The following is a 24,431-nucleotide window of genomic DNA, read 5'->3' as shown; positions in this document are numbered from 1 at the left end:
TCGCTGGTGATGCACCAGATACTGGCCACTGCTTGGCTGCGAGCCACCCTGAGCCCCGGGTTTGGGGAATCCGCCGAAGGGGTTCTGGCGTTGATTAGGTGCGCCGAACTGTTCCTGCCGTTGGTCTGGGTCACCGCCTTGCCCTTTTTTGATCGCCTCCGCCCAAAACTCTCGCATCACATAACAGTCCTCCCAGGAATCAGTCGCCGGTCCATCTGCCATGGCGTGGTGCGGGCAGGGGCCCTTGAGTAACTCATTATAGTTGCGCGGCTTTTTGCCACTGTAACCCCTATTATTTTTCTGGCGCTGGTTGCCATTATTGGTGTTGGTGTTGGCGACTAAGTCCGAAGACTCTTCCTGCTGCCTTCTCTTGCCATTCGCTCCATGATTATGGCGGGCGCGTCCCTGGAACCGGGTGTGATTTTTGGATGACTCGCCTTTCCTTGGCGAATTGGCTTTGCCACCATCCTCTCCAGGATCTTTGGTGTCGTCCGCCTCAGCGTACCTAGTGAGGGTGTCCATTAGCTCTCCCATGTCTTGGACCTTTCGCTTGAGTCGTCCCAACTTCTGCACCAAGGGCTCGTAGTGGCAATTCTGTTCTAGGATCAGCACAGCCTGAGCCGCCGTAATACCGTCCGACGAGTGAATAATTTCCGCGACCCGCCGAGACCAGTGGTGGGCCGACTCATCCGGGCGTTGGACGCAGTGCTGTAAATCGACTATTGTCATCGGGCGCTTGCAGGTTCCTCGGAAGTTTTTGACGAAACGCTCTTTTAATTCAGCCCAAGTCTGGATGGAGTTGGGGGGCAAGTTCTTTAACCAAGTACATGCCGTCCCTTCAAGCATCATTGTGAAGTATCTGGCGCAAACTGCTTCACTTACATCGAGCATGTCCATGGCGATTTCATAACTCTCGACCCACGACGCCGGCTCAAGGTCCGGAGTGTAGTTAGGAACCTTTCTTGGTCCTTTAAAATCCTTGGGCATTCGCTCATTGCGAAGGGCGGGGGCCAAGCACGGCACCCCCACTTGTCTGTCGCTTCCGACAAGAGGCGCTGGGGTGACTTGGGTGTCCGGGTGATCCCGACCTGGCGGGTCTTGATGATCAGGCGAGTTGACCTGGGGAAAGGGCCGCGGTTTGCTGGTTATAGCGGGCTGGTCCTCTGGCCGACTCCTGGTGCGGCTTGCCTGGGGAGTGGAGTGCAGCCGATCTAGACTGTGTGAGAACTGGGCGTTTTGAACCACCGCCGTCTTCAACATCTCAATGGCGTTCCTCGCCTCTATCTCGGCTGGGGTGTTGTCGTGAATCGGAAGGGATTCTAAATGGCGAGTTGCGGCCAGGACGTTGTCCACCGGGTTGGAGAAGTGACCTTGAGGCATCTGGAATCGGGGAACGCGATCCACAGCTGGCTGAAACGGCGGGTTCGGTGGCTGGCCTGGCCCTCCCCCCGGGGCGGCTCCTACCCCTGGAGTTCGTGGAGTATCGAACAGGCGGGTCGGGTTGAGATCAGGGGGCAAGCGACCCTGGTGCCTCCGCTGATGGACGGCGTCAGATGCGCGCTGGTGTCTTTCTAGCCGCCAGTTGTCGGTATTCAAGCGAGCTATCTCAACGGTAATTTGAGCCTGTCGGGTCTCGATCCTGGCGGCCTCCACCGCGGCGTCCCGCTCAGCCTTTGCCACCCCTTCTCTTATCTTCGTCAGTTCCGTGTTTACATCCTCCTGGTTTTCCGGTGTGATGGAGGTCGCCATGAGCCTTGTTATTTCCGCTGCTAGCTCCACCAAGATCGCGGCCGGGCTTCTAGACGGCTCGCCAGTTCCATCTCCGTCTGCCGGGTTTGGCGAGGGTTGAGTCTCCCCTGCCATGTAAACGGCGATCTGACGGCGAGTCCAGTCAAGAACTTCGGGGTCCATGGCTAGTGACAAGCCCCAAAGGCAGCCCCCGTGTAGAGACTGGATTGAATCTGAATCGCCCATGGACGATTCGTCATCAGTGTTGACCGGTGTGGTTTCCTGGGTCGCTGAGTGTTCTGGTTCCTCAGTTCCCTGCATGAATCCAACAAAGACCGGACGGGTTAGGTTTGGCGTCATGACAGGGCGGACGTACCTGGCCGGCTCGATGATGTCGGAGGAGGTGTCCGGCTCAGGCATGGGCGATCCAATCATGCTGACGAAGACGCTGATCTTGCCGAAGGGGGCCCCGTAACCTAATTCGATCGAATCGGACTCGGGCCCCCATAGCAAGTTGTTGGTGTAGTACTTCCCACGGCGCCGAGTCATGAGCCCCGCTGCGTAGCTCCCAGACCCTGGTAGGGCTCCCTTTGAGAACTCAACTCCACCGTGCGCAGGCCCCACGGTGGGCGCCAACTGTCGTGGTTTTGTCACAGTAGATGTCCTCGTGAAAGGACTTAGTGTTGGAGGCATCGCACCTTGGTGGCGACTCAAAGGGGTTGAACGGGAGCGAGACACAGATTTACCCAGGTTTGGCCCCTCGTGAGGAGGTAAAAGCCTACGTCCTGCTTTGAGTTGTATTGATGGTGTTTCGATTACAAGGAGGGCGTAACTCACCTGACTTAGCACTCGATGATTTCTAACCTGCCCTCTCCTTCCCTGGGACTCGCCTTTATATATAGGTCGAGTCCTTAGGGTTTACAAGGGTCCTTTCCTTTTCACAAATCGTGACTCTTCAGATTTCTATGTCGCCATCTTTCCAAGACTTGAAGACCTTCTCTACTAGGGACTCCTCCCGAAGCTCCTGAACCGCCACACGACTTCCGGCCTTACTGGGCCAAGGCCAGAACCACTTGGAGATGAGTCGCCAGCTTTGGTGACCCGGCCCAACTAGGGTGGCTTATCCAACGGATAATATCCCCAACAAAAGCAGAACATCAATGCCCAGCAGGCCTCTTACAGCCTTTGCCGATTCCTGAGTGGAAGTTCGATCACATTGAGATGGATTTCGTCACCGGGTTTCCAAATTCCAAGAAGGGTAATGATGATATCTTCGTCGTCATCGACAAGTTGAGTAAAGTGGCTCATTTTCTTCGAGTCAAGGAGTCCATTTCAGCAGCTCAGCTGGCAGAGTTGTACACCTCCAAGATTGTCTCTTTGCACGGCGTACCTATGATGATCTCTTCAGATCGCGGAAGTATCTTCACTTCCAAGTTCTGGGACTCCTTTCAGTCTGCTATGGGCATGAAGATCCGCTTCAGCACAGCGTTCCATCCTCAGACTAGTGGTCAAGTGGAGAGAGTGAATCAAGTTCTTGAGGATATGCTGAGAGCCTGTGTTATCTCTTTTGGCATGAAGTGGGAAGATTGTCTGCCTTTCGCGGAGTTCTCGTATAACAACAGTTATCAAGCTAGTTCTGGCAAGGCTCCGTTTGAAATTCTCTATGGCAGGAAGTGCCGTACCCCGCTCAACTGGTTCGAGACCGGCGAGCGTCAGATCCTTGGGAATGATATGATAGAAGAAGCTGAGGAGATGTGTCGGATCATTCGCGACAACCTCAGAGCAGCTCAGTCCCGTCAGAAGAGCTATTATGATAGCAAGCACCATGACATGTCTTATGAGCTTGATGACTTTGTCTATCTCAAGGTGTCGCCTATGAAGGGTATGCAGCGCTTTGGCATCAAAGGCAAGCTTGCGCCACGTTTCGTTGGTCCGTTCAGAGTGGTTGGCAAGATAGGCGACCTTGCATACCAGCTCGAGCTTCCGTCAACCTTTGCAAATGTCCATGATGTGTTCCATGTTTCTCAGCTTCGGAGGTGTTTCAAGACCCCCGAGCGCACTGTTCATCTTCAAGACATCGACCTTCAGCCTAACCTTTCTTATCGTGAGCATCCAGTTGTGGTTCTCGAAGCGACTGAGCGCAAGACCCGTAACAAGACTGTCAAATTTCTCAAAGTGTAGTGGTCACACCATTCCGATAAAGAGGCAACTTGGGAACGCGAGGATCACCTCCGTTCCGAATTTCCCGATTTCTTTCAGTCTTAGATCTCGAGGGCGAGATCTTCTTTGTAGTGTGGGAGAGTTTGTAGTGCCCCAAGTGTGTAATTGCCATATTGGGAACCTATTGCATGTGGGTCCACCTTGTCATGGATATGATGATGTCATTTTGTGTCTATGATCTCATGTGTCACCTTGTGTTCTTATTCTCCTTTTCCATGTATGCATCCATGACATACCATCCTTGCCTTACCTTGTGATGATGTGATGCTTGTGAGCTTGTGTGGTATGTGGTTGTGATGAGTAGTGGAGTGGTGCAACTCTAGTAGTTTGCACGTGTTAGTAGGAATAGTTGTGAGTTGCTTAGGTTTTAAAAACCCTTCCCTCTCCCTTTTATTCCAGGCTCAAGTTTCACTTCTTCCTTCCCTGATTTAAAAATGTCCATGTGTTAGCTGTATCTTGTGGTGATTTTTGAGTTGTGAAATGCTGTTTTAAAGGGTGTTTCATCTGGTGCAAATATTCCCAAAACAGCCAATGTTAATGCTGTTTTGAAAATATTTAGTTGCCCCAAATACATCTCTGCTATTTGATTTAAATTGGTCATATTTTTCCATGACCAGGGGTAATATTGCTTTGTTTTTATCCCCAGTAGTTTTCTTTGTGCATTCCTTTATTCTATGGCTTTTTCAGTTAAAAGAAAGGTCCCAGGGAATTGCTTTCTCTTATGTGGTGCTCAGGAGGGCTTCCTCCCCCCTGGCGGCCCACTACTTCTCTCCCCGCACTAAGCCCAGTCCCACGACATACCTTCTCCTACGTGACGTCGTCTACACACCCCCCCCTCTGCTCCTTTCCGTGAGGCTTTGCCGAGAGAGAGTTGCCGCCGTGAGGCACCAACGTCGAGGTCCCCCCTCATATAAGTGGACGTCCGTGTCTCCCCTCTCCTAGGGTTTCCCTCTCTCCCCATCTGCGCCGCCACCTCTCTTCTTCCCCATCTCTCTTCTCCCCTCCCGGTAAGTCTCTGCAGACTAGGGTAGCAGAGAGAGAGAGAGCCGACCACCGCCGTCGATCCCCTGCCTCCCGTCGACTCCGGCACCGGCGGCCATGTCCAGGGGCACGGGAGATTGCCCCGCACTCCATTCCCGCCATCGCTGAGGTCGAGGAGCGACCTCAACAATGGCCAGGACCTCGTCATCGCCTCGGACCAGGATCTCTTCTTCCTCTTCTTCGGTTCGGCAGCAGCAGTTCGTCTTCTTCCTCTTCATCGCCTCGTCGCCGTGGGGTCTTCCCCTACCTTCCCGAGGTGAGGCAGCCCTCCTCCCTCCTTCTTCCTCGCGGGGCTCGGTCGTAGATCGCCGGAGTCCTCTCTATACCGAGAGGCAGATCGGTCGTGTAGGTGGTGGTTTTGTTCTGTTGTCTTGCTTCGGTGTGGTGGTGCAAGAGAGGGGCTTCCTCCCCCTCGTGGTAGGAGCGTCGTAGCTAGGATGCACCCCGCGTCGATGTAGTAGCATAGAGAGAGCCCAGCACCGGCGACCTCTCTGTCGTTGGCTCGCTAGTGCAGTGCAGGGCATGGCATCAGATGTGTTACCTTGATCTAATCCCCTGTTCTCACAGTGTTCGTAACGTAGCGCAGTGGTTCATGTGTGTCTGTGTGTTATCGTCAGATGCAGGGATCGAAGCCCAGTAGGAGCACCCCCCCCCCTTTTGTTTCCTTTTTCTGTTCTGACAGTAGGGTAGCGCAGCAGAATAGATCCCCTGCATCGATCCTCCTCTGTCGAGTACCTTGGCCCTAGAAGAGTGGAAGAGCTGCAGTTTGCACCTCCAGTAGGTCTGGGGTTCGACCCAGCACCTCCCCTGTTGCTTTTCCTTGGTTTTCTTTTTTTATTATTTTCCTTGCTGATTGGTAGCTAAGCAGCCCCTGATTATTTGTAGCATTGTATTTCTTTCTTCCTTGCTGATTTTCCTTTCCTGCCTAGTTTAGGAGTGTGTGCATGTTATAGGCTTGGTGTAGGTTTTGTGATGGTGTGTGTGCATGGTGGCACACATACAAGGGGTGATTGTGTTGCATATGAGTGTGTCTGTGTGTGAAGGATTTTGCCCTCCCACACACCTTGTATAGATGTTGGTGTAGGGTGCTTGCAAGCACGTGCATGTGGCTCAAGTCATATGCATGTGTGTGTGTTTGCACTAGGAGTGCATATGTAGCTATATCATGTGTAGGAGATTATGTAGCTTTATGATGCGTAGAAGTGCATTGTTGTTGAGTGCATGTATGTATAGAGTTTCTAGATCCAATGTGAGTGTATGGTTGCTCATGTGAGTGTGTCCACACACACATCATGGCAAGCTAGGCCTTGATGGGCTTATGTGCAAGATTTCATTTGTAGGTGATATTATCATGTTGTGCTTGTTGCTTGTGATGGAGTGGAGATGTGCCAAGGCACATAGGAATGAGTTCTACCCCTCATGTACCCCCATTGATGTTGTGGACATGTGTATATGCTTATGTAGGTTTTTCTCTAGTGATTTTGCACATGTGATGTAGCACTATTCACTATATAGGAATCTATGTTGTTTTTCCTTCCTAGTTTGTGATCACTTGTTCCAAGCAAGTGCATATGTTTTATATATGGTTTTGGGGTAGAAAGATCCCAGGAATCCATTGGTGAAATCATTTTTGCCATTGGAACATTTTCTGGAGATGACATAATTTCATTTTCTTCTATGTTTAAAGCTTGGTTCCATGAGTTGTGATGTGCTCTTGTATTTGTTTCTTGGTTGTGGTAGTAGAGAGTAACACCCTCTACCACATGTTGGTTTCAATTCATGATTTGGAATCCATGTGTGCAAGTTGTGCCCATCCAAAGTAGGCTTGTGGCTGAAATTCCAGCTTAGTGAAAATCAGAGATTTTCACTAAGTCTAAGAATGGGTTTATATTTTCTTCCCCTGTAGTTGAGATTGTGCTGGTCATTGTGTTGTGATCTAGCCCTAGATTTCAACTAGAAAGTTGGAACTGATATGTTTTTCTAGATCCCTGTAAAATTTCATGTCATTTGGAGCCCTTTAGGTAATGTTTTGGCTGCTGTCAAAAGGGCTTCGGAGCAAAGACAGAAAGTTAGGTGCAGGAATTTTCACTAAATCCCTGTGATCTCATGGTTATGGGCAAGTTTGCAGCCTTATAACTTTCTGTTTTTAATTAATTTTTGTGTGATTCTTGCTTGTGTTGGTAGTATTCTTGGCTAGCTACAGCCACATATATTATTTGTCATAGTTGGGTGGCTGTAGGTGCTTTGCATGTAGCTCACAAAGTTCTATGATGCAGTTTATGGCAGATTATGTAGTTTTGTCATTTTGAAGTTTGTGAGTGCTTATTTGATGTTGTGGTGTTCTTCTTTGCTCCACCCCATCCATTATGGGTTGTATTATGTCTTGGCAACCTGGGAATGCCAGATCTGTGCCATTTGAGTGTGTGGTGATGATTTCGACACGTAGGGCTTCATATCCTGTTTCGTTGATTCCCGTTGATCCGTAGCTCCGATTGTAATGTTCTTTATATGGTTTTGCATCGTTTTCATGAGACGCATCTGATCATGTCATTCTCATGCATGTCAAAATAGGTTGGCATGCAGTTCTGTCCAGGAACTTGTTTTAGCTCTGTAAGCTTGTGTTAGTGATAGAAATAGTGATGCATGCTCATTCTTCATCTCATGCATCATGTGCTTGTTGCATCTTGAAGTGCTATTGTTCATTGGATGTTATTCTTATGTTGGGTAGCACCGGGATCGGAGAACGAGTACGTGGATTCGGGAGAGTACGTGCAGGACGAACAAGAACCATTCCAAGCTGAGGATATCACAGGCAAGATGATATGACCTTGATTCCATCTCTAGACTTGTTATGCTAGTTTGCGTTTCCATGTCATATTGCTCGCTGCCTACCACTGAAATATTTGCCTCTTGATATGCCATGAACCCAAACACTGATCCCTTCCTAGCAAACTTGAATGGCTAAGTAGGCTTTGCTCAACTACCAATGTTAGCGTTGCTAGATGCAGGGGCTTTGTCTCATGTGACAACATGGGCTTGATATCATTATCTAAATTATGTTATTTATTTAATGCACATATATACTTCGTAAATGACGGAAGGCCTAGCCTTTTGCCGGGTGCTTTGTTCCGTTATTGCCGCCATAGTTACCGGCTACCCGTGTTTGATTCCATATTGATCGCTCGTAACACGTTCGGGATTGTTATGGGGACCCCCTTGATAAATCGCGTAGTGTTAAGACTTGTCCGGCAGGACCCAACATTGGTGTTAATTTGCTAATCACTTAATAATAATCTGCATAGGGAATGATCACCCCGAGGATCTTTAATCAACAACCCGGGCCAGTGCTCCTCATGAGTGTTAGTCCAAACTGGTCTGCCTGCAGGGCCACCACAAGGAAACTTGAGGTTTGGTACCTATAGCTAGTTCCATCCGGCGTGTCCTGAGACTGAGATACGCGGCTCTTATCAGGGTCGTCGACACGTCGGGAGGTCCTGCTAGTCTTGTCTTACCTTAGCGATATATCTTGCGTATAGGAATCCCGATGAAGCTTTGGTTCTCCCCAGAGTTGAGGTATTCCTCTAAGGAATCCGACGAGATCACGAGATTCGTGATAGAGGATTACTTTGCGGCCTGTGTACGTTTGTGATGGACTAGTTGGAGCACCCCTGCAGGGTTTAATCTTTCGGAAAGCCGTGCCCACGGTTATGTGGCAACTTGGTATATTTTGTTAACATCCGGTATTAGATAACTTAAACAAAAGCTAATAAAATTGCCAACGGTGTGCGTAACCGTGACTGTCCCCTCGAAGATCTCTCTTCGATCGGGAACATGGTGGGGTTATGAATGACGTAGGTAGGTGTTCAGGATCACTTAGTGATCAAGTATTCGCGACCGCTAGTATAGACCACCTTCATAAATGTTCTACGTAAGTTAGCCACCAAATCAAGCTTAGGATGCTGCAACCTTAAACACTTCACCTTATCCTACCTAATAACTTGACTAGTTCTGGCACCAAGGTCTTAGATTGATGAGTCCCCTTGGATCACAGATTCCTCCACAATACCAACAGGTTCAGGTACCCCAGAGACAGATGATCCCGAAGGCACGCAGCTGGCGTGGCAGTACGATGAGGAGACAGACCGCCTGTACGTGAACTATCCAGAAGATTGAGGCGTGGTCGTGATCGTGGGCCTGCAGGCAGGGTAGCATAGCCTTTCTATGTTTTGTAGTCCATAGCGGAACTACTTTGGTTGTATGCATGATGTACTCTGATAGATATTTATGAGAAGGCAATTGAACCCCTGATTGTCTATCTTTATTATTATGTATGTGTTGTGTTACCTGTTTGCGAGACGCTTAGATGCGCTCCTTTCCAATTTGGGGCCTCGATCCCCAGATCGGAAAGGACCGCATCTTGGTCGTTACAGATCCTTAATGCTATTCAATACCTCTCTGATCAAGAACATAATTATGCTTTGTGAGTAGTTACGTTTGTTCCTGAGGACGTGGGATAAGTCTTGCTATAAGTAGTCATGTGAATTTGGTATTCATTCGATATTTTGATGTGTTGTATGTTGTCTTTCCTCTAGTGGTGTTATGTGAACGTCGACTACATGACACTTCACCATTATTTGGGCCTAGAGGAAGGCATTAGGAAGTAATAAGTAGATGATGGGTTGCTAGAGTGACAGAAGATTAAACCCTAGTTTATGCGTTGCTTCACAAGGGGCTGATTTGGATCCACCAGTTTAATGCTATGGTTAGACTTTGTCTTAATTCTTCTTTCGTAGTTGCGGATGCTTGCGAGAGGGGTTAATCATAAGTGGGATGTTTGTTCAAGTAAGGACAGCACCCAAGCACCGGTCCACGCACATATCAAACTATCAAAGTAGCGAACGCGAATCATATGAACATGATGAAAACTAGCTTGACAGAAATTCCCATGTGTCCTCGGGAGCGCTTTACCTTATATAAGAGTTCTTCCAGGCTTGTCCCTTGCTACAAAAGGGATTGGGAAATCTTTCTGCACCTTTGTTACTATTGTTACTTGTTACCCGTTACGAATTATCTTATCCCGCAACTATCTGTTACCGATAATTTCAGTGCTTGCAGAGAATACCTTGTTGAAAACCACTTGTCATTTCCTTATGCTTCTCATTGGGTTCGACACTCTAACTTATCGAAAGGACTACGATATATCCCCTATACTTGTGGGTCATTAAGACTCTTTTCTGGCGCCGTTGCCGGGGAGTGAAGCGCCTTTGGTGAGTGGAATTTGGTAAGGAAACATTTATATAGTGTGTTGAAATTTATTGTCACTTGTCATGATGGAAACTAATCCTTTGAGGGGCTTGTTCGGGGTATCTTCACCTCAACCGGAAGCACAAAGAGTTGCTCCTCAACCTACTGCACCTACTGAAAAGATTTATTATGAAATTCCTTCGGGTATGCTAGAGAAATTGTTGGCTAATCCTTTTACAGGAGATGGAACATCACATCCCGACTTGCATCTAATCTATGCAGATGAAGTTTGTGGTTTATTTAAGCTTGCAGGTTTGCCCGAGGATGAGGTCACGAAGAAGGTCTTTCCCTTATCCTTGAGGGATAAAACATTGACATGGTATAGGCTATGTGATGATACTGGATCACGGAACTACAGCCAATTGAAATAGGAATTTCATCAAAAGTTTTATCCTATGCATTTGGTACATCGTGATCAGAATTATATCTATAATTTTTGGCCTTGTGATAGAGAAAGTATCGCTCAAGCTTGGGGGAGGCTTAAGTCAATGTTATATTCATGCCCCAACCATGAGCTCCGTAGAGAAATTATTATTATGAACTTTTATGCTCGGCTTTCTCATGACAATCGCACCATGCTTGACACTTCTTGTACCGGTTCTTTTATGAAGAGAGATATTGATTTCAAATGGGATTTATTGGAAAGAATTAAATGCAACTCTGAAGATTGGGAGTTTGATGAAGGTAAGGAGTCAGGTATGAATCTTAAGTTCGATTGCCTTAAATCCTTCGTTGAAACAAATACTTTTCGTGATTTTAGCGCTAAAAATGGACTTGACTCTGAGATAGTAGCTTCTTTATGTGAATCATTTGCTGCTCATATTAATATCCCTAAGGATAAGTGGTTTAAATATCATCCTCCCATAGAAGTTAATGTAGTAAAACCCAATCTAGTTGAAGAGAAAGTTATTTCTTATAATGATTCTATGGTTCCTAGTGCTTACATTGAGAAACCACATTTCCCGGTTAGAATAAAGATCACGCTAAAGCTTCAACTATAGTTATTTCTGTTAAGATAGGAGATCATTGTTATCATGGTTTATGTGACATGGGTGCTAGTGTTAGTGCAATACCTCAATCTTTATATAATGAAATTAAATATAAGATTGCACATGTCGACATGGAATTTATTGATGTTACTATTAAACTTGCTAATAGAGATAATATCTGCCCTGTGGGAATTGTTAGAGATGTTGAAGTCTTGTGTGGTAAAACTAAGTATCCTACTCATTTTCTTGTTCTTGCTACCACACAAGATAGCTTTTGTCCCATCATATTTGGTAGACCTTTCGTCAATACTGTTAATGCTCAAATTGATTATGAGAAACAAACTATTACTGTTGGCTTTGGAGGTGTGTCACATGAGTTTAATTTTTCTATGTTTGGTAGACAACCTCATGAAAAAGAATTGTCTAGTAAGGATGAAATTATTTCTCTTGCTTCTATTGTTGTGCCTCCTACTGATCCTTGAGGGAAATACTTGCTTGAACATGAAAATGATATGCATATGGATGAAAGGAATGAGATAGATAGAGTTATCTTTGAACAACGTCCTATCCTTAAGAATAATTTGCATGTTGAATTACCTGGAGATCCACCTCAACCAAAGGGTGATCCTGTGTTTGAGCTTAAACAATTACCTGATACTCTTAAGTGTGTTTATCTTGATGAAAAAGAGATATATCATGTTATAATTAGTGCTAACCTTTCAGAGCATGAAGAAAAGAAATTATTGAAAACCGTGAGGAAGCACCGTGCTGCTATTGGATATACTCTTGATGATCTTAAGGGCATTAGTCCCACTCTATGCCAGCATAAAATTAAAATTGATCCTCATTCCAAACCAGTTTCCGATCACCAACGAAGATTAAATCCTAAGATGAAAGAGGTCGTAAGAAAAGATATACTAAAGCTCGTGGAAGCAGGTATTAGTTATCGTGTTGCTCATAGTGATTGGGTAAGTCCGGTGCATTGTGTCCCTAAGAAAGGAGGTATTACCGATGCCCCTAATGATAAAGATGAATTGATCCTGCAAAGAATTGTTATTGGCTATAGGATGGTAATTGATTTTAGGAAATTAAATAAAGCTACTAAGAAAGATCATTACCCTTTACCTTTTATTGATCAAATGCTAGAAAGATTGTCTAAACATACACACTTTTGCTTTCTAGATGGTTATTCTGGTTTCTCCCAAATACCTGTTGCACAATCTGATCAGGAGAAAACCACTTTTACTTGCCCTTTCGGTACCTTTGCTTATAGACGTATGCCTTTTGGTTTATGTAATGCACCTGCTACCTTTCAAAGATGTATGATGGCTATATTCTCTGACTTTTGTGAAAAGATTGTTGAGGTTTTCATGGATGATTTCTCCGTTTATGGATCTTATTTTGATGATTGCTTGAGCAACCTTGATCGAGTTTTGCAGAGATGTAAAGATACTAACCTTCTCTTGAATTGGGAGAAGTGCCACTTTATGGTTAATGAAGGCATTGTCTTGGGACATAAAATTTCTGAAAGAGGTATTGAAGTCGATAAGGCTAAAGTTGATGCGATCGAGAAAATGCGATGCCCTACAGACATCAAAGGTATAAGAAGTTTACTTGGTCATGCTGGTTTCTACATAAGGTTTATTAAAGACTTCTCTAAGATTTCTAGGCCTCTCACCAATCTCTTGCAAAAAGATATTCCATTTGTTTTTTATGATGATTGTGAAGAAGCATTTCAAATACTTAAGAAGGCCTTGATAACTCCACCTATTGGTCAACCACCTGATTGGAACCTACCTTTTGAAATTATGTTTGATGCTAGTGATTATGTTGTTGGTGTTGTTCTAGGACAAAGAGTTGATAAGAAATTAAATGTTATTCATTATGCTAGTAAAACTCTAGACAGTGCCCAAAGAAACTATGCTACTACTGAAATAGAATTTTTAGCAGTTGTGTTTGCATGTGATAAGTTCAGATCTTATATTGTTGATTCAAAAGTTACTATTCACACTCATCATGCTGCTATTAAATATCTCATGGAAAACAAAGATGCTAAACCTAGACTTATTAGATGGTATCTCTTGCTACAAGAATTTGATTTGCATATTGTTGATAGGAAGGGTGTTGAGAACTCCGTAGCAGATAACTTGTCTAGGTTAGAGAATGTTCTTGATGACCCACAACCTATTGATGATAGCTTTCCTAATGAACAACTGAATGTCATCAATGCTTCACGTAGTACACCATGGTATGCTCATTATGCTAATTATATTGTTGCTAAATATATACCACCTAGTTTCACATACCAACAAAAGAAAAAGTTCTTTTATGATTTGAGACATTACTATTGGGATGATCCTCACCTTTATAAATAAGGAGTAGATGGTGCTATTAGACGTTGTGTACCTGAGCATGAACAGGGACAGATCCTACAGAAGTGTCACTCCGAGGCTTACGGAGGACACCATGCGGGACATAGAACTGTACACAAGGTATTGCAATCCGGTTTTTATTGGCCTACTCTCTTCAAGGATGCTCATAAGTTTATCTTGTCTTGTGATGAATGTCAAAGAATAGGTAATATCAGTAAACGTCAGGAAATGCCTATGAAATATTCACTTGTTATTGAACCATTTGATGTTTGGGGTTTTGATTATATGGGACCTTTTCCAAAGTCCAACGGGTATACTCATATTCTAGTTGTTGTTGACTACGTTACTAAGTGGGTAGAAGCTATTCCAACTAGTAGTGCTGATCATAACACCTCTATTAAGATGCTTAAAGAAGTCATTTTTCCTAGATTTGGAGTCCCTAGATATTTAATGACTGATGGTGGTTCACATTTTATTCATGGTGCTTTCCGTAAAATGCTTGCTAAGTATGATGTCAACCATAGAATTGCATCTCCTTATCATCCTCGGTCTAGTGGTCAAGTAGAGTTAAGTAATAGAGAAATTAAATTAATTTTGCAAAAGACTGTTAATAGGTCTAGAAAGAATTGGTCTAAGAAACTTGGTGATGCATTGTGGGCTTATATGACTTCTTATAAGAATCCCATGGGCATGTCTCCGTATAAAATGGTTTACGGTAAAGCATGTCATTTACCTCTTGAGCTAGAGCATAAGGCTTATTGGGCAATCAAAGAGCTCAACTTTGATTTCAAACTTGTTGGTGAGAAGAGGTTATTTGATATTAGCTCACTTGATGAGTGGAGAACTCGGGCATATGAAAATGCCAAGTTGTTTAAAGAAAAAGTTAAGAGGTCGCATGATAAAAGGATACAAAACGTGAGTGCAATGTAGGTGATTATGTCTTGCTATACAATTCTCGTTTAAGATTTTTTGCAGGCAAACTTCTCTCTAAATGGGAAGGACCTTACATTGTTGAGGAAGTATATCGTTCCGGTGCCATAAAAATAAACAACGCGGAAGGTAATTTTCCGAGAGTTGTAAATGGGCAAAGAATCAAGCATTATATCTCAGGTACTCCCATAAATATTGAAAGCAATATTATTAATACCATAACTCCGGAGGAGTACATAAGGGATATTTATCAGCTTGTTTCAGACTCCAAAAATGAAGAGGTATGTGATATGGTAAGTGAACCGACTCCAAAACTTTTCCAATAGCATTTTTTCTCCATTTTGGAGTATTTTGAAAAATAGAAAAATTTAAAGTAGTCCGGAAAGCGCACGAGGAGGTGACAAGCCTGCCAGGCGCGCCTAGGGGGCTCGTGAGCACCTCGTGTGTCTCCCGGACTCCGTTTTCTTGTGGAATACTCCTTATGGTCGGTAAAAATTCATTATATAATCTCCCGAAAGGTCTGACCCTCGTATCACGCAAATATCATCTGTTTTTGTTTCAAGCTACTATGCAGACAGATCCAGATCGCTATGCCGTCCCCAAAAGTTCCGAAGGACAAGTTCTCTGAGAAGGTCATCAATCCCTACCTCGCGGAGGTGCTGCAACACCCTCAATCTATCGAGATGCATGAGGGGGTGCTGCACATCCGTGATGTTGAGGGGCCCAAGAGGACCAGAAGACAATAAAACACATGGGTATGGGCACTCCCCTTGGCTTGTGCCAAGCTTGGGGGAGTTTCCCCGGTATCGTATCACCATCACATCTTTTGCCTTTACCTTTATCTTAGTTCGATCCTTTTTGGTAATATCTTTATCTAGTAGAATAAAGTTCTTAGTATGATCTAGGCTTGAGTTTTGCTTTGTGTTACCCCAGTGTAATCGAGTTCGTGAGTTATATAATAAAGAGTGTTTTAGTTAAGGGCTTTGCTTCATGCCATGATCTAAAGAAAAGAATAATAATAGAACAAAAGCATGAAAGTTCATGTGATGATCCTATGGGAAGTGGTGGCTTCACATATAAAAAGAATGTTGATTGAAACTTGTTGTGGGTGGACAAACGTAGACCTTGGTCATTGTTGCAATTAATAGGAAGTAATAAAGAAAGAGAGGTTCACATATAAATATATCATCTTTGACACCGTCTATGATTGTGAACACTCATTAAACTATTACATGCTAAGAAGTAGATGTTGGACAAGGAAGACAACATAATGAATTATGTTTGCTTGGTTCCGAACAATGTTATATGACTAGAGATAACTTAGCATGTGACGCTTGCTTCCACCTCATATCAGCCAAAACTTCCGCACTAAGTAGAGATATTGCTTGTGCATCCATAAACCTTCAACCCAGTTTTGCCATGAGAGTCCACCATACCTACCTATGGATTGAATAAGATCCCTCGAGTAAGTTGTCATCGGTGCAAGCAATAAAAATTGCTCTCTAAATATGTATGATCTATTAGTGTGTGGAAAATAAGCTTTGTACGAACCTGTGATGAGGAAGACATAAAAGCGAGAAACTGTATAATAAAGTTCTTTATCATAGGAGGCAATATAAAGTGACGTTCCTTCACACTAAAAGATCACACATCCAAACCTCAAAAGCGCATGACAACCTCTGCTTCCCTCTGCGAAGGGCCTATCTTGTACCTTTACTTTTTATCTTTAAAAGAGAAATGGAGATCGACACCAATTCCTTATTTCGCCATTATATTGGCAAGCGGCATGTGCTAGGGAAAGATCTGTATTCATATATCAACTTGGAAGTAAGTAGTCATGAATTATTATTGTTAACATTACCATTGAGGTAAATAGTTGGGAGGCGAAACTATAAGCCCCTATCTTTCTGTGTGTCCAACTGAAACTTTGATCTCATGAGTACCGCGTGAGTTTTAGCAATTGTAGAAGACTAAAAGATGATTGAGTATGTGGATTTGCTTTACAAGCTCTTATTTGACTCTTTCTGATGTTATGATAAATTGCAATTGCTTCAATGACTAAAGACTATTGGTTGTTAATTCTCAATAAGGTTCTTGATCCATACTTTACATTGTGAAGGAATTGTCACTTTAGCATAAGAGATTATATGACGATATTGTTTTTCTAAATATGATCATGATCCCTGCATGTCTGTATTTTATTTTATCGACACCTCTATCTCTAAACATGTGGGCATATTTATTGATCTCGGCTTCCGCTTGAGGACAAGCGAGGTCTAAGCTTGGGGGAGTTGATACGTCTATTTTGCATCATGCTTTTATATTGATATTTATCGCATTATAGGTTGTTATTACACATTATGGTACAATAATTATGCCTTTTCTCTCTTATTATATAAGGTTTACATGAAGAGGGAGAATGCCGGCAACTGGAATTCTGGGCTAGAAAAGGAGCAAGTTTGAGATACCTATTCTGCACAACTCCAAAAGCCGTGAAACTCAACGAGGAATTATTTTGGAATATATAAAAATACTGGGTGGAAGAAATACTGGAGGGGAGCCACCAGGAGGTCACGAGCCTGCCAGGCGCGCCTGGGGGGGCTCGTGGGCCCCCTGTTACCCCTCCGGCCCCCATCTTCTGCTATATAGAGGGTTTCGTCCCAAAAAAATCGAGAGAGAGCTTTCGGGAAGAAACGCCGCCGCCATGAGGCGGAACTTGAGCAGAACCAATCTAGAGCTCCCGCAGGGCCGTCCTGCCGGGGAACTTCCCTCCCAAAGGGGGAAATCATCGCCATCGTCATCACCAACACTCCTCTCATCGAAGGGGACTCATCTCCATCAACATCTTCATCAGCACCATCTCATCTCCAAACCCTAGTTCATCTCTTGTACCCAATCGCGGTCTCGCGACTCCGATTCGTACTTGTAAGGTTGCCAGTAGTGTTAATTACTCCTTGTAGTTGATGCTAGTTGGATTACTTGGTGAAAGATCATATGTTCAGATCCTTAATGCTATTCAATACCTCTCTGATCATGAACATAATTATGCTTTGTGAGTAGTTACGTTTGTTCCTGAGGACATGGGATAAGTCTTGCTATAAGTAGTCATGTGAATTTGGTATTCGTTCGATATTTTGATGTGTTGTATGTTGTCTTTCCTCTAGTGGTGTTATGTGAACGTCGACTACATGACACTTCACCATTATTTGGTCCTAGAGGAAGGCATTGGGAAGTAATAACTAGATGATGGGTTGCTAGAATGACAGAAGCTTAAACCCTAGTCTATGTGTTGCTTCGCAAGGGGCTGATTTGGATCTACTAGTTTAATGTTATGGTTAGACTTTGTCTTAATTCTTCTTTCGTAGTTGCGAATGCTTGCGAGAGGGGTTAATCATAAGTGGGATGTTTGTACAAGTAAGGACAACACCCAAGCACTGGTCCACCCACATATCAAACTATCAAAGTAGTGAACGCGAATCATATGAACATGATGAAAACTAGCTTGACAGAAATTCCCATGTGTCCTCGGGAGCGCTTTACCGTATATAAGAGTTCGTCCAGGGTTGTCCCTTGCTACAAAAGGGATTGGGCCATCTTGGTGCACCATTTTTACTATTGTTACTTGTTACCCGTTACGAATTATCTTATCCCACAACTATCTCTTACCGATAATTTCAGTGCTTGCAGAGAATACCTTGCTGAAAACCACTTGTCATTTCCTTCTTCTCCTCATTGGGTTCGACACTCTTACTTAACGAAAGGACTACGATAGATCCCCTATACTTGTGGGTCATCATAGTGATATATAAATGCTCTTAAATTTCTTTATGGAGAGAATTTATTACTACTGTTTTGTCACTATTTTGCGAATTTAGGCTTGCTATTTCCATCAAGTGAAAGAAAATAGGTAGGTAGGGGTCTCCCCTCCCGACTGCAACCTTGTTGCTGAGAGAGTCGTTGCAACCAGCAAGCACAATGATGATGAGCAGTATGTTTGGGAGTCCTAGGCCCATTAAAAAATATTACTAGTGGATGGGGCGCCACCTGTGGCGCCTCCTATGAGAAAGTTGGGGCGGTGCTAGATAGGTACAACGCCCTTTCTATTGCTTTATGACTTGCTAGTACCGCATTGACATACAAGTGACGAGGGCTTGATTAACACTTAAATTCTATAACAGGAAGTTAGAAGCTTAGATATTGCTAGGCCCACATGAACATAGAGACAACAGTTTTATAGGCTGATAGAAAAGATGCAAGAGGACCATGTTTTCCCACATTAAGCATATCATCATAGCCATAGTTCCTAGTAGGAAATTTCCTTCATGGCCATAGTTCATTGAAGCAGGATAGTTGGCACCTGCGTGTAGACGATTTAAAAAGTGAGTTATTTGCATATCAAGGCCTTTCATTTAAAGATATGAATTTTAGATAGCACTGAGTTGCACGCAAGTAATTCCATTTTAAAGGTACGTTGTTCTCCTGTAATTTACATGACAACAACAGAAATGTAAATACATAGGCTTTTCCAAATATGTGAAGCATAGGAAGTCATTACTAAAAACCACCAGTAAAAGGACACTAATTCAACTATATCGTTTGTGCTGCCAACCTAAAGAACACGCTCTGCTCATAGATTCATTAATTAAAAAGGGGGAGGAAGCAAATCAAATCACACAAGCTTGCATATATATATATATAGAGGGAAACAACGAAGCTCACTTTGGCGTGTTGGCATCAGACGTGTTCATTTTCGCTTCACATGTGCGTGAAAGACCGCCCCTTCTTTCTTCTGTATTTCTGAACCAGTCGTGTCCTGAAACAAATCACAACAACCAAATCAGCACCAATCGTTTTCTACTTATCTGGAGAAGTACTCACAATTCCATCTACTGATCCGAACAACCCGCTTCCTATCTATAAGAATAGTAACCTTGTTGTATAATGAAACAACAACTAGTGACATAATTCATCGCCTTCTACTAATTGTTGAACTTGTTGATGTACCTACAAGGGAACCACCCAACCGTTCAAAACAGCGAAATAACATTATAGACGTGTTAGACAAGATGGGATTGCAGTATGGCACTCTGGCTTAACAAGGAACAATGGCATCCAACGAAATATGTTCCTCAACAAAATCATCAGGTTATAGTAATGTGCAAACCACCACTTTGGAAATCAAAGCACAAGTTTATTTGCCTGATACAGCTCGTCGAGGCCCAACACCATCGACCCAACACCGGTGGCATGCTATACGGCAATAAGAAATGCACACATATTACTGCATATGAATTTTAGTTAACTTAGCACCACTCTGATGATACACATCTCCCGTGATATAATAGTGAAGTATAGTAAATTAAGTTGTAACAATTCTTTGTTAAATTCCTCACTAGTATCTAGAAATTCAATTCGAAGCAGCAACACACACATGTCAAAATCGTCATTGCATACTCGCATTTGCATTAATTGAGGGGCACATCTGGAGCTAGTGTACACATCAACAGGAGCGCCTCGCGGCTCGACAATACATTTATTATGAACAATTGTAGTCCCTAGATTACAAGGAGCGTATGATATGAGTGAAGTCAATGGTGAATACATACCTCTGTGATGGACTAGATGATGACCAAGGAGCTCACCAAGTCACCATGATGTGTGTCCTGGTCTGCAAACACAACCAAGAAAGAAAAACGACCAAGCTCAATAGCTTTGTGCAGCAGCAATAAGAACAGAAAGAGACACCATCATTAGTACCGGGCACCTCGGATCGACCAGGAGGAGGTTGGAGCCATCGCGTGGGCCACATCACCGGACGATCTGGTCCATTGTCGTCGGTCGCTGCTGCTCCTCCACTGTTGGTCACTGCTGAGCTCGTCGGCCACCGCTGCACCTCCGGTGGCCTCATCCTCTCCGTCGCTTGGGACAAGGGAGGAAGAAACCTTCCCATCCATGCCGCCCCGTTGCTCGAGCTGCGACGATGCGCTTGATCTTCGAGGGAGACGAAATGATGTGAGGAAGATATGGGGGTATGTGACGAGGAGGAGTGGAGGGACTCGCCTGAGTCCCGGAGCAAGGCCGAACCCACGCCGCCGACGTGCTCGCACAAAACCTAGCTAGTGGGTAGGGTCACGCTTGGCCGCTGGAGGACGCGCGCGTCGGATCTGGCCCGATGGGAGGAAGGAGTGTTGAGAGGGGGACACGATGGTGTGCTGGGCGCCGCCGGAGGACGCTGGAATCGGGCGGGATCGGGCACCGTAGGTGGCGGCGGCGGCAGAAGTGGTGCGGGGAGAGGGAGAGACGAGAAAGAGGAGCGATGGGTTGGTCAGTGGGATTTCGCTTTTTTATTTATTATTCGCACGCTGTGAAACTGAAAACCAAACATAATCATTCGCGGGCTGATCCAAACCTCTCGGCGCCAAAGTGTGAGCTTGACTTTACCTCACTTTACCCAAAAAAAGACTTTACCTCACTTATTTATTTTATTATTATTATTATTATTTACTTTTTTCCCTCATAAAATTACTATTCCCAATTATACTTCAAATAAAAAATAATTTACTTAAAATTGACAACTAGAAACATCATGTATACAAAATTGTTGAGTTATCACTATCAAATGAGCCTGTGCATTGCAACGGGTGAAAAAACACTCACTAATCTAATAACCATGAGTCCTTATGTTCATGTCCTTTATTTCAATACATGGCATCCAATCTGTGTTCCTATTTATCCTTCTTTCCACTCTCGTCAACTCTGGCCTTAGTGTTCACATGATCACAACACATTGTCAATTTTAAGACGTCTTCCACTCGGCATGGGAAGATAAATCGATTTTTTAGGTGAGGTTTTTTTTAGGCGTGCTTGTGTGGTTATAGATATTGTTCTTTTCTCCATCCTGATTTTGCCGAAGTGTTCATTTTCGACGAACACAAGATTGAGACGAAATGCGGGCATAAATAGAGCTACACATGCCAGTGACCATTTTGGGCAATGGGATTATGACCTTCTTGATAGAGATGGTCAAAATTGTCTACGGTTTGGACCCTCTTAGACACCTCATGACCTTTTCGTAGATTTTACTCATAGATCTATGACCAATGAAACCGATGTCATTATTTTTTGTCATAAACGAGCTTATTTCTTGTAGTGCTCCAAGCTCACCGAGAGGAACGTTAAGCCAACAATGCCGCCATCCAGCAGTTGGCTCAAGTCTTAGTGCACAATTCGCCGCAAAACGGAAATGGCAATAGTCGCTCCCCTTTGTCTGAGTTTATGAGGACTATGCCTCCCATATTCACGGAGACAACTGAACCCCTGGATGCCGATGACTGGATCCGCACCTTTGAAGACCTTCTCGCACTCGTTAAATACACCGACGACCGCGAGAAAGTCCTTTATGCTTCCCACTGTCTTGGAGGCACGACCAAGGCTCTGTGGGATGGGTTCCAAATCATGCGGGAAGGACAGGCTATTTCTTGGACTGCCTTCAAGGAAGGATTCCGCGCTGCTCACATTCCCTGTGGGATGATGACCATTAAGAAGCGAGAATTCTGAGCACTAAGGCAAGGCAGCAGGACAGTCAAGGAGTACGTGCAGAAGTTTAACCTTTTGTCAAGGTATGCACCAGAAGACGTCAACACTGAAGCTGCAAAGGTGGAACACTTCATGGAAGGACTTCAGCAATCGCTTTAGTATCAGCTTGTTGTATGTGAATGTCAGACCTTCTGCGATCTGGTAAACAAGGCCCTCATGCTGGGGGATAAGCGTCGTGCGATGAATGACACTCGCAAGCGTAAGATGATGGGCAATGGAGGTTCCAGTAACCAGAAGGCACGTCTGTGGCAATCCATCCCGTCAAAACCGAGCTATTAGCAGCAGCAGTATATGGCACCAACGTTCCGCCAGAACTACCAGCCCCAACAACATGCCAACCCTAAGCCAGCGATCAATCCACCCAACAACAGTGGGATCAAGCCCAACATTCCAGGGCAGGTTACCTGCTTTGGATGTTGTCATACTAGGCACTACTCCAGGCAGTGCGCCAACAAGAAGCCCGATGCACCACGCCCCAATGCGCCTAATCAAGGTCAAGGTCATGGAGATCCAAGCAAGAACCAAGCTCCCCGCAACCAGCAGTATCACAGCAGGGGACGCATGAATCACATCTCCACAGAAGAAGCCGAGGAAGACCACGACTGCATTTCGGGTACGTTCCTCGTCAACTCCACCCCAACAATAGTATTGTTTGATTGTGGTACTTCGCATTCTTTTGTCACCTAAAAGTTTGTGGAAAAGTGTGGTTTGAAGCCTACCGTCCTTAATGTAAAAATGGCAGTACATACCACGGGAGCAGTGCTAAGGACCAACCTAGGATGTAGAGGAGTTGGGATCAACATTAATGGGATAAGCTTCATAACAGATCTCATCGTCATTAAGTCGCAAGGCTCGGACGTGATCCTTGGTATGGATTGGTTAGCCAGGCACCAAAGCATACTGGACTGCGCCAAAAGGGTTATTACCATGACAAGTGACCAAGGGGTCAAAGTCAAGTATGTCCCTGAACCTACCTCCACTCGAGTTCCTCGGGTCAATTGCCTATCGGAATAAGAATTGGACCGAGTACCAATAGTCTGCGAGTACCCGGATGTCTTTCCTGACCGAGATATCCAGTTCATCATTGAGCTCATGCCTAGATCAAGGCCTATCTATAAGAAGTCCTATAGGATGGGACCCGAAGAGCTAGCCGAGTTGAAGAAGCAATTGGATGAGCAACTCAGGAAAGGACTCATCCGTCCGAGTGCATCACCTTGGGGATCACCTATTCTATGCATGTCCAAGAAGGATGGAACTATCAGACTCTGCGTCGATTACCGTTCCCTCAATGAAGTCACGATCAAGAACAAGTACCCCCTCCCCAAGATTGAAGACCTATTTGACCAGTTAAATGGCGGCAGGGTATTTTCCAAGATCGACCACAGATCTGGATATTACCAACTGTAGATCCGACCCGAGGACATACCTAAGACGGCATTCGTGACCCAGTACGGTTTACACTAGTGCACATTCATGTCGTTTGGGTTGACCAATGCCCCAGCATACTTCATGTACCTCATGAACAAAGTCTTCATGGAATACCTTGATAAGTTTGTCACCGTCTTCATGGATGACATATTAATCTTCTCCAAGTCCGAAGAAGAACATGGGCAGCACTTGAGGCTAGTACTGGAAAAGCTTCGAGAGCACCAACTTTATGTCAAGTTTAGCAAATGCAAATGCTGGCTGCACGAAGTTGGATACTTGGGTCATACCATGATGGCAAATGGATTGGCAGTCGATCCTACCAAGATTACCATGGTAACCAAGTGGGAGTCGCCAATCGATGTGAAGGAAGCCAGAAGCTTCCTCGGACTCGCGGGATACTACCGCAAGTTCGTGGAAGGATTCTCCCACATCGCCTGACCAATGACTCGTCTCTTGAAGAAGGGCAAGAAGTTCAAATGGACGTCGGAGTGCGAAGAAAGCTTCCAGGAGTTGAAGAAGAGGTTGACCACCGCCTCGGTACTGGCTACTCATGACATCAACAAGGAGTTCGTGATATACTATGATGCCTCCAGAATCGGGCTCGGTGGCGTCCTAATGCAAGACGGCAGGGTCGTGGCTTACCTGTCACGGCAACTGCGCCCGCATGAGGAGAACTACGTCACTCGTGACCTTGAGTTGGCAGCTGTAGTGCATGCCCTAAAGACGTGGCGACATTACCTTCTAGGGAAGCAATGTGAAATATACACCGACCACAAGAGTCTGAAGTATATTTTTACTCAAAGGGAGTTGAATATGAAGCAGG

The sequence above is a fragment of the Hordeum vulgare genome, chromosome 4H (genome assembly GCF_904849725.1).
Source record: "Hordeum vulgare subsp. vulgare chromosome 4H, MorexV3_pseudomolecules_assembly, whole genome shotgun sequence".
Lineage (NCBI taxonomy): Eukaryota > Viridiplantae > Streptophyta > Magnoliopsida > Poales > Poaceae > Hordeum > Hordeum vulgare.
The sequence above is the reverse complement of the archived record's forward strand: the minus strand, read 5'-3'. Positions refer to the sequence as shown.